Raw genomic sequence first — 14,275 nt, 5'->3', positions numbered from 1 at the left:
TTTTTGCTTTTTTTTTTTTTTTTTTTTTTTTTTTGAGACGGAGTCTCGCTCTGTCGCCCAGGCTGGAGTGCAGTGGCGCGATCTCGGCTCACTGCAAGCTCTACCTCCCGGGTTCACGCCATTCTCCCGCCTCAGCCTCCGAGTAGCTGGGACTACAGGCGCCCGCCACCACGCCCGGCTAGTTTTTTTTTTTTTTTTTTTTTTGTATTTTTAGTAGAGACGGGGTTTCACCATGTTAGCCAGGATGGTCTCGATCTCCTGACCTCGTGATCCACCCGCCTCGGCCTCCCAAAGTGCTGGGATTACAGGCTTGAGCCACCGCGCCCGGCCTGCTTTTTTCTTTTGAGGCAGTGTCTCACTCCGCCGCCCAGGTTGGAGTGTCGTGGTGCCATCTCGGCTTACTGCAACCTCCACCTCCCGAGTTCAAGCAGTTCTCCTGCCTCAGTCTCCCGAGTAGCTGAGACTACAGGCATCCGCTCTTACACTTGACTGAGGTTTGTGTTTTTAGTAGAAACAGGGTTTCACCATCTTGAGCAGGCCGTTCTTGAACTCCTGACCTTGTGATCTGCCTGCCACAGCCTCCCACAGCGCTGGGATTACAGGCATGAGTCACCGTGCCTGGCTCATGTCACTTTTAAAGTTTCTTTGCAGCGGCCGGGCATGGTGGCTCATGCCTGTAATCCCAGCACTTTGGGAGGCCAAGGCAGGTGTGTCATGATGTCAGGAGTTCAAGACCAGCCTGGCCAAGATGATGAAACTCCATCTCTACTAAAAGTTCAAAAAAAAAAAAAATTTTCCGCGTGTGGTGGTGGACACCTGTAATCCCAGCTACTAGGGAGGCTGAGAGAGAGAGTTGCTTGAATCCGGGAGGCAGAAGTTACAGTGAGCTGAGATTGCACCACTGCACTCCAGCCTGGGTGACAGAGCGAGACTCCATCTTGAAAATAAAAAAAATATTTAAAGTTTATTTGCGCCATCTCAACTCTTCCCACCCACAATCACAACTGAATTATTGGCATCCAAGCACTTTACCCCACATACGGATGTTTATTATATAGTAGAATCCAAAATAATTGCATTTTATGAATTACATGAAACACTAAAATGTTCATTTCCATTTTTATGTGAAAAGCTTTGTGCTTGGCCGGGCGCGGTGGCTCACACTTGTAATCCCAACATTTTGGGAGGCCGAGGCAGGTGGATCACTTGAGGTCAGCGTTTTGAGACCAGCCTGGCCAACATGATGAAACCCATCTCTAGTAAAAATACAAAAATTAGCAAAGCATATTGGCAGGCATGTGTAATCTCAGATACTCAGGAGGCTGAAGCCAGAGAATCGCTTGAACCCAGAAGACAGAGGTTGCTGTGAGCCAACCTGTGGTGAAGTGACATCGGTGTTCAAGTGCAGAAAGGGCCCAATCTGGTCGATGAAGCACACGGCCAGCTTCTGGGTGGTACAGGCACAGTGCCACAGCTTTTGTCACTTCCTGATGTGCTCCACCAGCACTGAAGAGACAGCCTGGAGACGGGGCAAGAGGAAGGCTGAGATGGTGAGTGCCAGACTCTCCCTGGCCCTGAGCCTAACCCCAGGGTGACAATCAACCTTTGGGAGTGGGAGAGCAAGATGGACAGTTTCAAGTGCTTCACTAAGAAGGTGGACAACAGGGCACTCAGCTCATCTTCACAGCCAGTGAGTTGACATACAAGCAGGTGATAGTGACAGACTTTAAGAAAGAGCATCGGAAGGTGGCCAGTTCCTCTTCAAGCTCAGCCAGTCGTTGGAGATGGACTAGGCCATCCACTTCACCACAGATGCTTCCACACTGTCAGTGAGCGCTTTGCCAATCATTCCAGGCAGGACCTGGACCCAGTCATGGACCTGTTAGTGCTGTCTCAGGGACACCAGGCAACATCCTGGACATCATCCATGTACACAAGGAAGCATTTACCAAAGTCACAGGGAGCAGGCAACACGTGGCAGAAGAGAAGACAGAGGTGTAGAGGCGGATGACGTCAGAATCACAGGAACAGGATTTATTTCGCTACTTCAGTGGAAATTCACTGCTTCCATCCAATTTGAATGAGAGACATGAAATCACGGATGTGGCATTTCTTGCAAAAGAGAGACTATTTTTTCAAAAAGTCACCCAGGAATTGATAGATTTGAATGACTAGATATTTGATTGTGGACTGTTTCCAGTTCAAGGATACTTTCTACAGCAGAATAATAACACTAACAAAGAGCTAGTGCCAGCTATCGGTGGTAGTGCCAGGATGGTTTTGTGCTCAACTGAAATCCAGCTGAATACGGAACTGTGTAGGTAAGAGTTAATATGGTGATAGAAGAGAAACAGTAGCAAACATGAACTAAGTCATGCTACGAACGCCTGCACTACCGTTGTACCTTTTGGAATGAATGAGAATGCCACTTTATTGCTTTTTGAAGTGTGAATATTGTAGTGTCTATGCTGTAGACCTCAAACCCTATAAAGAGTCTCAAGGAAGTTGACTGCATAAAGTCCGCTGTGGAAGTCTTGATACTCAGAGATTGATGATACAATTCGAACATGTGTCCCCACGAAATCTCATATTTAATTATATTTCTTAATGTGGAAGGTGGATCCTGGTATAAGGTGATTGAATTATGAAGGCGAATTTCTCATGAATGGTTCGGCACCATCCCCTTGTACCATCCTCACAATCACGAGTGACCTCTCGTGAGACCTGGTCACTGAAAAGTCTATGTCACCTCCCTACTCTCCGTGTTTTCTTCTTGCTATGTGAGACAACTCACTCTTTCTTTGCCTTGCATGAAGATTGAGAGATTTCTGAGGACTCCCTGAAGTGGAAGCCACTGTGCTTTCTATACACCCTGCAGAGTCATGAGCCAATTAAACCTCTTTTTCTTTCTTTCTTTTTTTTTTTTTTTATTATACTTTAAGTTCTAGGGTACATGTGCATAATGTGCAGGTTTGTTACATATGTATACTTGTGCCATGTTGGTGTGCTGCACCCATCAACTCGTCAGCACCCGTCAACTCGTCATTAAACCTCTTTTTCAAAATAAATCATACAGAAAGTGGCAAATGAGGATGGGAGCACTGCTATAAAGCTACCCGGGAATGTGGAAGCAGCTTTGGAACCAGGTACTGGGCAGAGGTTGGAAGAGTTTGGAGGCCTCAAAAAAAGATAGACGAGAAAATTTTTGGAGTGTCTTAGGGACTGGTTAAGTGGTTGTGACAAAATTCCTGACAGAAACATGGACAGCGAAGGCCAGGCTGAGGAGGTCTCAGATAGAAATAAACTTTCTGGAAAATGTCTTCCTTTTGGATATGGAAAGCTTCCACCATGCCTGTACCATCATTATACCTTAGAAGGAGTGAACTTGCTTTTTATTTCAGAGGCTCATAGGCGAAAGAGGCTGTAACCTTGACTCAGATGAGGCTTTGGACTTTGTAACTTTGAGTTAATGCTGAAATGAGTTAAGACTCATGCTGGCAAGGCATGATTGTATTTTGCAATGTGAGAAGGACATGACGTTTGTGGGGTCAGGGACAGAATAATATGGTTTGTCTCTATGTCCCCATCAAAACCCATGTGGAAAAAACACCATGTGGAGGCCTAGGTGGAAAAAGGTTTAGTCATAAAAGGGTGGGGGGTGGATCCTTCATGAATGATAAAGCACCTTGACGCTGTTCTCCTGATGGTGAGTTCTCACGAGATCTGGTTGTTTAGAAGGCTGTGGAACCTCTTTCCTCACTCTGTCTTGCTCCTACTCCTGCATTAGGAGACAGCTCATTATCCCTTGGCTTTCTGGTATAATTAGGAGGCTTCCTGATTCCTCCCAGAAACAATAAAGACACTTTGCTTCCTTCACAGCTTGCAGAACCATGAGTCAATTAAATACCTTTTATTTGCAATAATACAGAAAATTAGAACTGCAGAGAGAGCTGTGAAATGCCTTCAAGGCTTTTTTCCCTTCATCTTGGCTATTAGCACAGGGCTTCTTGATATGCAAATTTCTGAAACCTTGAATTTTTCCCCTTAAATGGGGTTTTGTGTTATTGCTACCTACATAGCCAACCTGCTATACAGATACCTGACAAAGTAGAAGCAGGCTCAGTAGTGGCTAGCAAACATTGGAAGGGTTTGGAGGCATTAGAGCATGATAGAAAGTTGAGGGAGAGGGAGGGAGTGATTTAATCATGGATAGCGGGGTGGGTGTAGAAGGAAAAAAGGGGGGTGTTTAGGGTGGGAAGGAGTAGGTTGGCTGTAGGTTGGCTGTAGGGTGGTGGGTAGTAGGAAGTGGGAGTAGCCTTCTGCAGAGGCAGAGCCTCATGGAAAAGTCCTCCTAGGGCAATGCACCTGTGGCTTTGCAGGTTTGAGCCCCCATGGCTGCTCTCATGGACTGGGCTAGTGTTGAGTGCCTGTAGCTTTTCCACCCTGAGGGTGCAAGCTGTTCGTTGGTCTATGAATCTGTGGTCTGGAGGGTGGTAGTCCCCTTCGTGGGGGCTCCAAGTCCATATTTTCCTTCTGCACTTTCCTAGTAGAGGCTTCCCAGGAACTCTGCCTCTGCAGCAGTTTTCTGCCTGGAAACATTGGGAGGTGGGGGTGGGAGGCATATCCTTCACCAATGGTTAAGCACTATCTTCTTGACGCTGTCCTCATGATAGCACGTTCTCATGAGATCTGGTTATATAACAGGGTGTGGCACCTCTTTCCTCTCTTAGTCTTTCTTCTACTCCTGCCACAAGAAACATCTCCTTGCCCCTTGACTTTCTGGTATGGTTGTGAGGCTTCCTGAGTCTTCCCAGAAGCTGAAGCCACCGTGCTTCCTTTACAGCCTGCAGATTTAATTGGCTCATTTAATATGAGCTAATGAAACCTCTTTTCTTTATGATCATACAGAAAATTAGTATATGAAGTGGAGCTATGAAATGCCTTCAAGGCCCTTTCCGTTTTGTCTTGGCAAGCAGCACTCAGCTACTTTTTATGCAAATATCTGAAGCCTTCATGAATTTTCCCCTGAAAATGGACCTGTCTTCTTTTACCACATTGCCAGGTTGTGATAAAGATAGCTGACAATGTAGAAGCAGGTTCAGAAGTGGATAAAAGACAGAGGTCAGGAGAGTTGGGAAAGCTTAGAAGACAGCAAGATGAGGAAAAGTTTGACCACTATAGAGCATTGTGAAAAGCTGGTGATGAGAAGGCTGACGGAAGGATCAACACTGAAGTCCTGACTTAAAAGGTCCCAGATGAAAATGAGGAATTTCCTGTGAAGAGGCAAGGTTCCATTTCATTGGCCTTAGCAAATAATGTGGCTGCACAGTGAACCTGCCCTGGAGATCTGTGAAACTATGAACTTGGGGGTGAAGATTTAAAATGTATCTGGTGGAAGGAACATCTCTGCAGTATAGTGCAAGAGGTGTCCTCTCTGCATTGAGCAGCCTGTGTTCTTATGTGTGACCTAAGAAATGACTTCAAGTTGGAACTTCCATTTAAATGACAAGTGGAGATCTGAAGTTTGGAAAACCTTCAGCCTGAGCAAGTGGTCAAAAAGAAAAGCTGATTTTCAAGGGGAAAATTCAAGAAGGCTTAGAATATCTGCATAAAAAGGAGTGCAGTACAAATAGCCAAGAAAATGGGAAAAAGGCCTTGAAGGCATTTCAGAAACCTCTGCAGCAACCCTTGCTGTCACAGGCCCTGGGACATGGTAGAGAAGAATGGTTTGCTGGGCAAGCTCTATGGCCGCTGCTGCGTGCATCCTCAGGACACTGCTGCCTGTATCCCTGCAACACCAGCCCCAGCCATGGCTCAAAGATGCACAAGTACTGCTTCAGAGGTGGCCCCACGCCTTGATTTTCTCTGTATAATGTTAAGCCAGCGGGTGTACAGAGCAAAAGACTAGAGGCTTGGAAACCTCTGTTCAGACTCCAGAAGATGCACAGAAAAACCTGGATGTCCAAGAAAAGAAGCTTTTCCAAGAGGCAGAGCCTCATGGGAAAAACCTCTACTAGGGGAGCAAAGAAGGGACATATAGGGTTGAAGCCCCCACACAGGGAGGCATCTTTCTCCAAACCCCAGATTCATAGACCCACAAACAGCTTGCACCCTCAGCGTGGAAAAGCTACAGGCACTCAACACCAGCCGGGTCCATGAGAGCAGCCACGGGGGCTGAACCCTGCAAAGCCACAGGTGCAGATCTGCCCAAGGCCTTGGGAGCCCAGCCTTCACAGCCCTGTGCCATGGATGTGGGACGGGGATTCAAAAAGGATGATTTTGGAGCTGTAGGATTGAGTGACTGGCCTGCTGGGTTTCGGACGTTTATGTATCCTATGAGTCCCGTCTCTGTTTTGTACTTCTTTCTAGCATTTTTTCTTCTTCTGTTGGCTGGGAATGTGTATCCATTGCCTGTAGAATCATTGTACCTTGGAATTATAAAGTTAACTTGCTTTTTAATTCAGTGGCTCATGGGCAGAAGGGGCTGTAGATTTGTCTCAGATAAGACTTTGGGCTTTGGACATTGGAGTAAATGCTGGAATGAGTTAAGATCTGGGAGACTGTAGGGAAAGCATCATTATAATTTTCAATGTGAGAAAGACATGAGATTTGGGGGACCAGGGACAGAATAATATGATTTGACTCCGTGTCCCTACCAAAACTCATGTGGAATTGTAATGGGAAATGTTAAAGTGGGGCTGATGCAAGATGATTTAGTCATGGTGGAGAGTGGAGAGTGAAGGTTGGAAGTTGTGGGAGTGGGGAAGATTCGGGGGGATTATGGTGGGGTTGGGGGTGAAAGGCAGGGGTGGGGGTGGATCCTTCAGAAATGGTTAAACACCATCTCCTTAATGCTGTCCTTCTGCTAGTGAGTTCTCTGCATGATTTTGGAGCTGTGAGATTGAATGAACACTGGTCTGCTAGGTTTTGGATGTCCATTGTGACTGTGGTCCCATTTCTGTTATTTTTCTTGGAAATTTCTTCCGTTTGGATTGAGAACACTTACCCAATACGTGTACCATCATTCTACCTTGAAAGAAACGAATGCCCTTTTAATTTCAGGGACTCATAGAAGAGACTATAGCCTTGTCTCAGATGAGACTTTGAACTTTTTACATTTAAGTTAATGCGGGAATGACTTAAGGCTTTTGGAAACTTTGGAAAAGGCATGTTTGTATTTTACTATGTGAGAAGGACATGAGATTCGGAAATGTCAAAGTCAGCATAATATGGTTTGGCTGTGGGCCCATAGAAATGTCATGTGGAATTGTAATCCCAAATGTTGGAGTTGGGGTCTGGTGGGAGATTAGTTAATCATAGACAGGAGAGGTGGGGATGGAAGGAGAAAGGGGATGGAAGGAGAAAGGGGGTGGGTAGAGTTGTTAAGAGTGGGCTGGCTGTAGGTTGGTGTGAAGGTGGCGGGTAGTAGGAAGGGGGAGTAGCTGCTGCAGAGACAGAGTCTCATGGGAAACCTCTACCAAGGCAGTGCCCCTGTGGTTTAGCAGGCTTTAGCCCCCATGGCTGCTCTCGGGGGCTGGGCTGGTGTTGAGTGCCTGTAGCTTTTCCATCCTGAGGGTGGGAGCTGTTGGTAGGTCTATGACTCTGGGGTCTGGAGGATGGTGGCATCCTGGGTGGGGATTCCAAGCCCATATTTTTCTTCTGTGCTGCCATAGAAGTCTAGTAGAGGTTTCCCAAGAGGCTCTGCCTCTGCATGAGGCTTCTGTCTGGAAAGGGGTGGAGGTGTGTTGGGGGGCGGATCCTTCACCAGTGGTTAATTTTCTTGCTGCTGCTCTCCTGAGAGTTCTCATGAGATCTGGTTGTATAACAGGGTGTGGCACCTCCTTCCTCTCTGTCTTGCTCATACCCCTGCCATATGGAATGTTTCATTGCTATTTTCCTTCTGGTATGATTTGTAGGCTTCCTGAGTCCTCCCAGAAGCAGAAGCCACTATGCTTTCTTTATAGCCTGCAGAATCATGAGCCAGTTAAACCCCTTTTTGTTGTGATCATACAGAACATAAGTACTGCAAAGTGGAGCCATGAAATATCTTCAATGACATTTCCCCATCGTCTTGGCTATTAGCACTGGTTTTTTTTTAAAATGCAAATATCTGAAGCCTTCTAGAAGTTTCCCCCTGAAAATGGACTTCTTTTTCTTCTACATCGCTATGCTGCAACAGAGATAGCTAAAAATGTAAAACACTTTCAGCAGTGGGTAACAGCCGGAGTTTGGAGAGTTTGGAGAGCTTGAAAGAAGACAGGAATATGAGGGAAAATTTGGACCATTGTAGAGACTTGTTAAATAGTTGTGATTAAAAGGCTGACAGAAGGATGGACCATGAAGGCCAGGCTTATGAGGGTCTCAGATGAAAATGAGGAACTTACTGAGAACAGGAGCCAAGGTTACTTTTGTTTTCCTGTAGCAAAGAACGTGGCTGTAGGGTGACCTTGCCCTGGAGATGAGGGTGATGATTTAGTGCGTATCTGGTGGAATGAACTTCTAGGCAGCACAGCACAAGAGGGGTCCTGTCTGCATCTAACCACCTGTGCTCTTATGTGTGACCGAGAAAAGGACCTCAAATTGGAACGTACATTTAAATGACAAGCAGATCTCAAAAGTTTGAAACATTTGCAGCCTGGCCAAGTGGTCAAAAAGAAAAACTGATTTTCAAGGGGAAAATTCATGAAGGCTCCAGAAATTTGCATAAAATGGAGCCCAGGGCCAGTAGCCAAGACAATGGGGAAAAAGTCTTGGAAGCATTTCACAGATGTTTGCAGTAGCCCTTGCTGTCAGAGGCCCTGGGACCTAGGAGAAAGAATGGTTTCCTGGGCCAGCCCCATGGCCCCACTGCTGAGTGCAGCCTCAGGACACTGCTGCCTGCATCCTGGCAGCCTGGCTCCTGCTCCAACCTTGACTGAAAGATGCACAGGTACAGATTGGTTCACTGCTTCAGAGGATGCAAGCTATAAACCTTCATGGCTTCCACATAATGTTAAGCCAGCGGGTTCACAGACCACTTAGGAGTCTTGGGCTTGGGAGTCCAGAGGCTTGGGAGCCTCCGTATAGATTTCAGAAGATGTATGAAAATGCCTGGGCGGGCCGGGCGCGGTGGCTCAAGCCTGTAATCCCAGCACTTTGGGAGGCTGAGACGGGCGGATCACGAGGTCAGGAGATCGAGACCATCCTGGCTAACACAATGAAACCCCGTCTCTACTAAAAATACAAAAAAATTAACCAGGCGTGGTGGCGGCGCCTGAGAATGGCGGGAACCCGGGAGGCGGAGCTTGCAGTGAGCCAAGATCGCACCACTGCACTCCAGCCTGGGCGACAGAGCGAGACTCCGCCTCAAAAAAAAAAAAAAAAAAAGCCTGGGTGTCCAGACAGAAGACTGCCAAAAAGGCAGAGCCTCATGGAAACCTCTAAGGCATTGCAGAGGGAAAATACGTGGTTGGAGCCTCCACACTGGAGGCCACCATCATGCAGACCCCAGATGCATAGACCCACCAAGAGCTTTGTACCCTCTGTGGGTAAAAGCTACAGGCACTCAACACCAGCACAGCCCATGAGGGCAGCCTGTGGGGCTGAACACTGCAAAGCCACAGGTGCCGAGCTGCCCAAGGCCTTGGGAGCCCAGCCCTCACACCAGTACAAGGATTAAAAAAGGATGACTTCGGAGCCATGGGTTTGAATAACTGGCCTGCTGGGTTTTGGACTTTCATGGGACTTGTAAGTTCCATTTGTGTTTTGTTCTCTCTGGCAAATATCTTCCTTTTGGGTGGGAACTCTTATTCAATGCTTGGATAATCATCGTATCTTGGAAGTAGTTAACTTGCTTTTATTTCACAGGCTCAGGGGCAGAAGGAACTGCAGATTTGTCTCAGGTGAGATTTTGGGCTTCAGACATTTGAGTAAATGTGGGACTGACTTAAGATCTTGAGGGCGTTAGTCAAGATGATGGGGAAAATCAATGAAGGCTTTTCATAGCTTCACTTCCCGGTACTAATTTTCTCTATGACCATAACAAAAAGGGGTTTAATTGTCTCATGGTTCTGCAGGCTGTAAAAAAGGATAGTAGCTTGGGGAAACGGTAGATAAGGCATCATTGTATTTTGCAAAGTGAGAAGGACATGAGATTTTGGGAGGCAGGGACAGAATAATAAAATTTGGCTGTGTGTCCCTACAGAAACTCATGTGGAATTGTAATCAGAAATGTTAAAATTGGGGCTGGGTGGAAGGTAATTTAATCAAGGAGGGCAGTGGGTGTTGGAAGGTGGGGATTGGGGAGAATGGGGGGATTATAGTGGGGTTGAGGGGTGAAAACTGGGCATTGGGAGAGGATCCCTCACAAATGGTTAAACACCATCTCCTTAATGTTTCCTCATGATGATGAGTTCTCCTGATGGTTTTGGAGCTGTAATATTGAATGGATACTGATCTCCCAGGTTTTGGACTTGCACTGGGCCTGTGATCCCATTTGTGTTATTTTCCCGGCAAACTTCTACCCTTTGGATTGAGAAAACTTACCCAATGCCTGGACCATCATTGTGGCTTGAAAGAAAAGAATTCCCTTTTAAATTCAGGGACTCATAGGCAAAAGGAACTGTAGCCTTTTCTCAGGTGAGATGTTGAACCTTTACACTGGAGTTAATACTGAAATGACTGAAGACTTGGCAGCTTTTGAAAAGGCATAATTGTATTTTACTCGGTGAGAAGGATATGATATTCGGGGGATCAGGGTCAGAATAATATGGTTTAGCTGTGTGTCCCTACCTAAATTCATGTGCAATTGTAATCCCAAATGTTGCAGGTGGTGCCTCAGGGGAGGTGATTTATTCATGGATGGGAGAGGGGTGGGGTCAGAAGTAAACAGAGGTGGGAAGGAGTAGGCTGGTTATAGAGTGGTGGGTAGTAGGAGGGGAGCAGCCTGCTGCAGAGGCAGAGGGTCATGGAAAACCTCTACTAGGGCAGTGTACCCGTGGCTTTGCAGGCTTTAGCCCCCATGGCTGCTCTCATGGGCTGGGCTGGTGTTGAGTGCCTGTAGCTTCTCTATACTGATGGTTTCAGCTGATGCTGGGTCTATGACTCTGGGGTCTGGTGGATGGTGGTATCCTACATGGGGGCTCCAAGTCTATATTTTCCTTCTGCACTGCCCTAGTAGAGATTTTCCAAGAGGCTCTGCCCCTGCCTCAGGCTTCTGCTTGGAAACAGTGGGGGGTGGATACAGGGTGGTGGGAGGATCCTTCACCAATAGTTAAGCACCATCTTCTTGATGCTGATCTCCTGATAGAGCTCTGATGAGATCTAGTTGTGTAACAGGATATGGCACCTCTTTCCTCTATCTTGCTTCTACTCCTGCCATATGAAACATTTCATTGCCGCTTGGCCTTCTGGTATGATTGGGAGACTTCCTGAGTCCTTCTAGAGGCAGAAACCACTATGCTTTCTTTACAGCCTGAAGAACTGAGAGTCATTTAAACCTCTTTTCTTTATGTACGTACAGAAAGTTAATGCTGCAAAGTGAAGCTATGAAATGTCTTCTAGGCCTTTCCCACAATCTCTTGACTATTAGCACTGGGCTTTTTTGGAGGCCTTCTTGATGTTCCCCGCTCATAATGGACTTTTTTCTTTTACCAGTTGCCAGGCTGTGACAAAGATACCTGATAATGTAGAAGCAAGTTCTGAATTGGGTAATGGCCAGAGGTTAGAGAGTTTGGAGAGCTTGGAAGAAGACAGGAAGATGAGGGAAAGTTTGTACCATTGCAGAGACTTGTTAAATGGTTGTGATTAAAAGGCTGACAGAAGGATGGACAGTGAAGGCCAGGCTTAGAAGGTCTCAGATGAAAATGAGGAACTTACTGGGAACCGGAGCCAAGGTTTTTTGTCTTGCCTTAGCAAAGTAATCGGCTACGCTGTGACCCTGCCCTGGAGATCTGTGAAACTTTGAACTTGAGGGTTTTGTGTCTGGTGGAATGAACTTCTGAGCAGCAAAGCTGGAGCCTACGTCGAAAACCCTATGTTCTTATGTGTGGTCAAAGAAATGACCCTAAGTTGGAACTCATATTGAAATGAGAAGCAGAGCTTAAACCTTTGGAAAATTTGCAACCTGGACAAGTGGTCCAAAGGAAAAGCTGGTTTTCAGGGGGAAGATCCAGAAGGCTTCACTATTTGCATGAAAAGGAGACCAGTGCTAGTAATTCAAGACAATGGGTAAAAAGGCCTTGAAGGCATTTCAGAGACCTTTGTAGCAGCCCTTACTGTCATTGGCCCTGGAGCTTAGGAGAAAAGAATGGTTTCCTGGGCCAGCCCCATGGCCCCACTGCTGTGTGTAGCCTCAGGACACTACTGCCTTTATCCCTGCAGCTCCAGCTCCAGTCATGCCTGACACATGCATAGGTACAGCTTGTGTCACTGCTTCAGGGGTACAAGCTCCAAGCCTTGGTGGCTTCCCCATAACGTTAAGCCAGCAGGTGCATAGAGCACAAGACTAGAGGCTTCGGAGCCTTCGTCTAGACTCCAGAGGATGTATCAGAAAGCCTGGGTGTCCAGTCAGAAGCTTTTCCAAGAGGCAGAGCCTCGTGGGAAACCTCTACTCGGGCAGTGCAGAGGAGAGTACAGGGTTGGAGTCCCCATACCCATTCAGGGAGGCAGCCTTTCCAGGCCCCAGATTCATAGACCCACCCACTGCTTGCACCCTTAGTGTTGAAAAAGTACAAGTACTCAACACCAGCCCAACCCATGAGGGCAGCTGCAGGGGAAAGATTCTGCAATGCCACAGGTGCAGAGCTCCCCAAGGCCTTGGGATCCCAGCTATCACACCACCCTGTGCTCCGGATGTGGACATAGATTCCCAAAAGATGATTTGGAGCTGTAGGATGGAATGAGTGGCCTGCTGGGTTTTTGACTTGCATGGGATCTGTGAGTCCCATCCGTGTTTTGTGCTGCTTTCTGGCAAATTTCTTCCTTTTGGCTTGGAATGCGTATCCAATGCCTGCACAATCATTATCCCTTGGAATGAGTTAACTTGCGTTGTATTTCAGAGACTCAGGGGCAGCAGGGATGGCAGCCTTATCTCAGAAGAGACTTTGGGCTTTTGACATTTCAGTAAATGCTGGAATGAGTTAATCCATTGAGGGACTGTAGAGAATGCATCATTGTATTTTGCAGTATGAGGAGGACATGAAATTGGGGGACGAAGGGGAGAATACTATGATTTGGCTCTGCCTGCCTACCAAAACTCTTGTGGAATTGTAATGGGAAATGATAAATGTGGGGCTCGGTAGAAGGTGATTTAATCATGGTGGACAATGGAGGTTGGAAGTGGGAGGGTGGGAGAATGGGGTTTCACGGCGCAGGTGGGGGTGGAACGTGGGGATTGGTGGCAGATCCTTCACAGATGATTAAACAGTATCTCCTTAATGCAGTCTGCGTGATAGTGAGTTCTCATGAAAAATGATTGCTGTCCTGGTGGGTTTTGGACTCGCATTGGGCCTGTGTCCCAGTTGTGTTATTTTTCTGGGAAAATCTTCCCTTTGGGTTGAGAAAGCTTACCCAGTGCCTGTGCCTGCACCATCACTGTAACTTGAAAGAAAAGAACTCCCTTTTATATATTCAGGGACTCATAGGCAGAAGGGATTGCAGCCTTGTCTTGGATGAGACTTGAACTTACTACATTTGAGTTACTACTGGAATGAGTTAAAACTTTTGGAAACTTTTGAAAAGACGTTTGTGTTTTTCTCTGTGAGAAGGACATGAAATGTGGGAGTATCAGGGTCAGAATATGGTTTGGCTGTGTTTCCCTACAAAAACTCATGGGGAATTGTGTTCCTGAATGTTGGAGGTGGGACCTGGTGGGAGGCGATTTAATCATAAACGGGAGGTTGGTAAGGGTGGAAGGAAAAACAAGTGGGTAGGATCAGAGGAGTAGGCTGGCAGTAGGTTGGTGAGAGGGTGGTGGGCAGTAGAAAGGGGGAGTAGTCTGCTGCAGAGGCAGAGCCTCATGGAAAAACCTCTACTAGGGCAGTGCACTTGTGACTTTGCAGGCCTTATCCCCCATGACTGCTTTCATGGTTGGGCTGGTGTTGAGTGCCTGTAGCTTTTCCACACTGAGAGTGCAAGCTGTTGGTCGGTCTGTGAATTGTGTGTCTGGAGGATGGTAACCTCCTGTGTGGGGCCTCCAAGCCCATATTTTTTTTTGCACTGTCCGAGTAGAGGTTTTCAAGAGACTCTGCCTCTGCCTCAGGCTTCTGCTTGGAAACAGTGAGGAGTGGGGGTGGTA

Source organism: Macaca thibetana, chromosome 3 (assembly GCF_024542745.1).
Source record: "Macaca thibetana thibetana isolate TM-01 chromosome 3, ASM2454274v1, whole genome shotgun sequence".
NCBI lineage: Eukaryota > Metazoa > Chordata > Mammalia > Primates > Cercopithecidae > Macaca > Macaca thibetana.
This window is presented reverse-complemented; position numbering follows the sequence as displayed.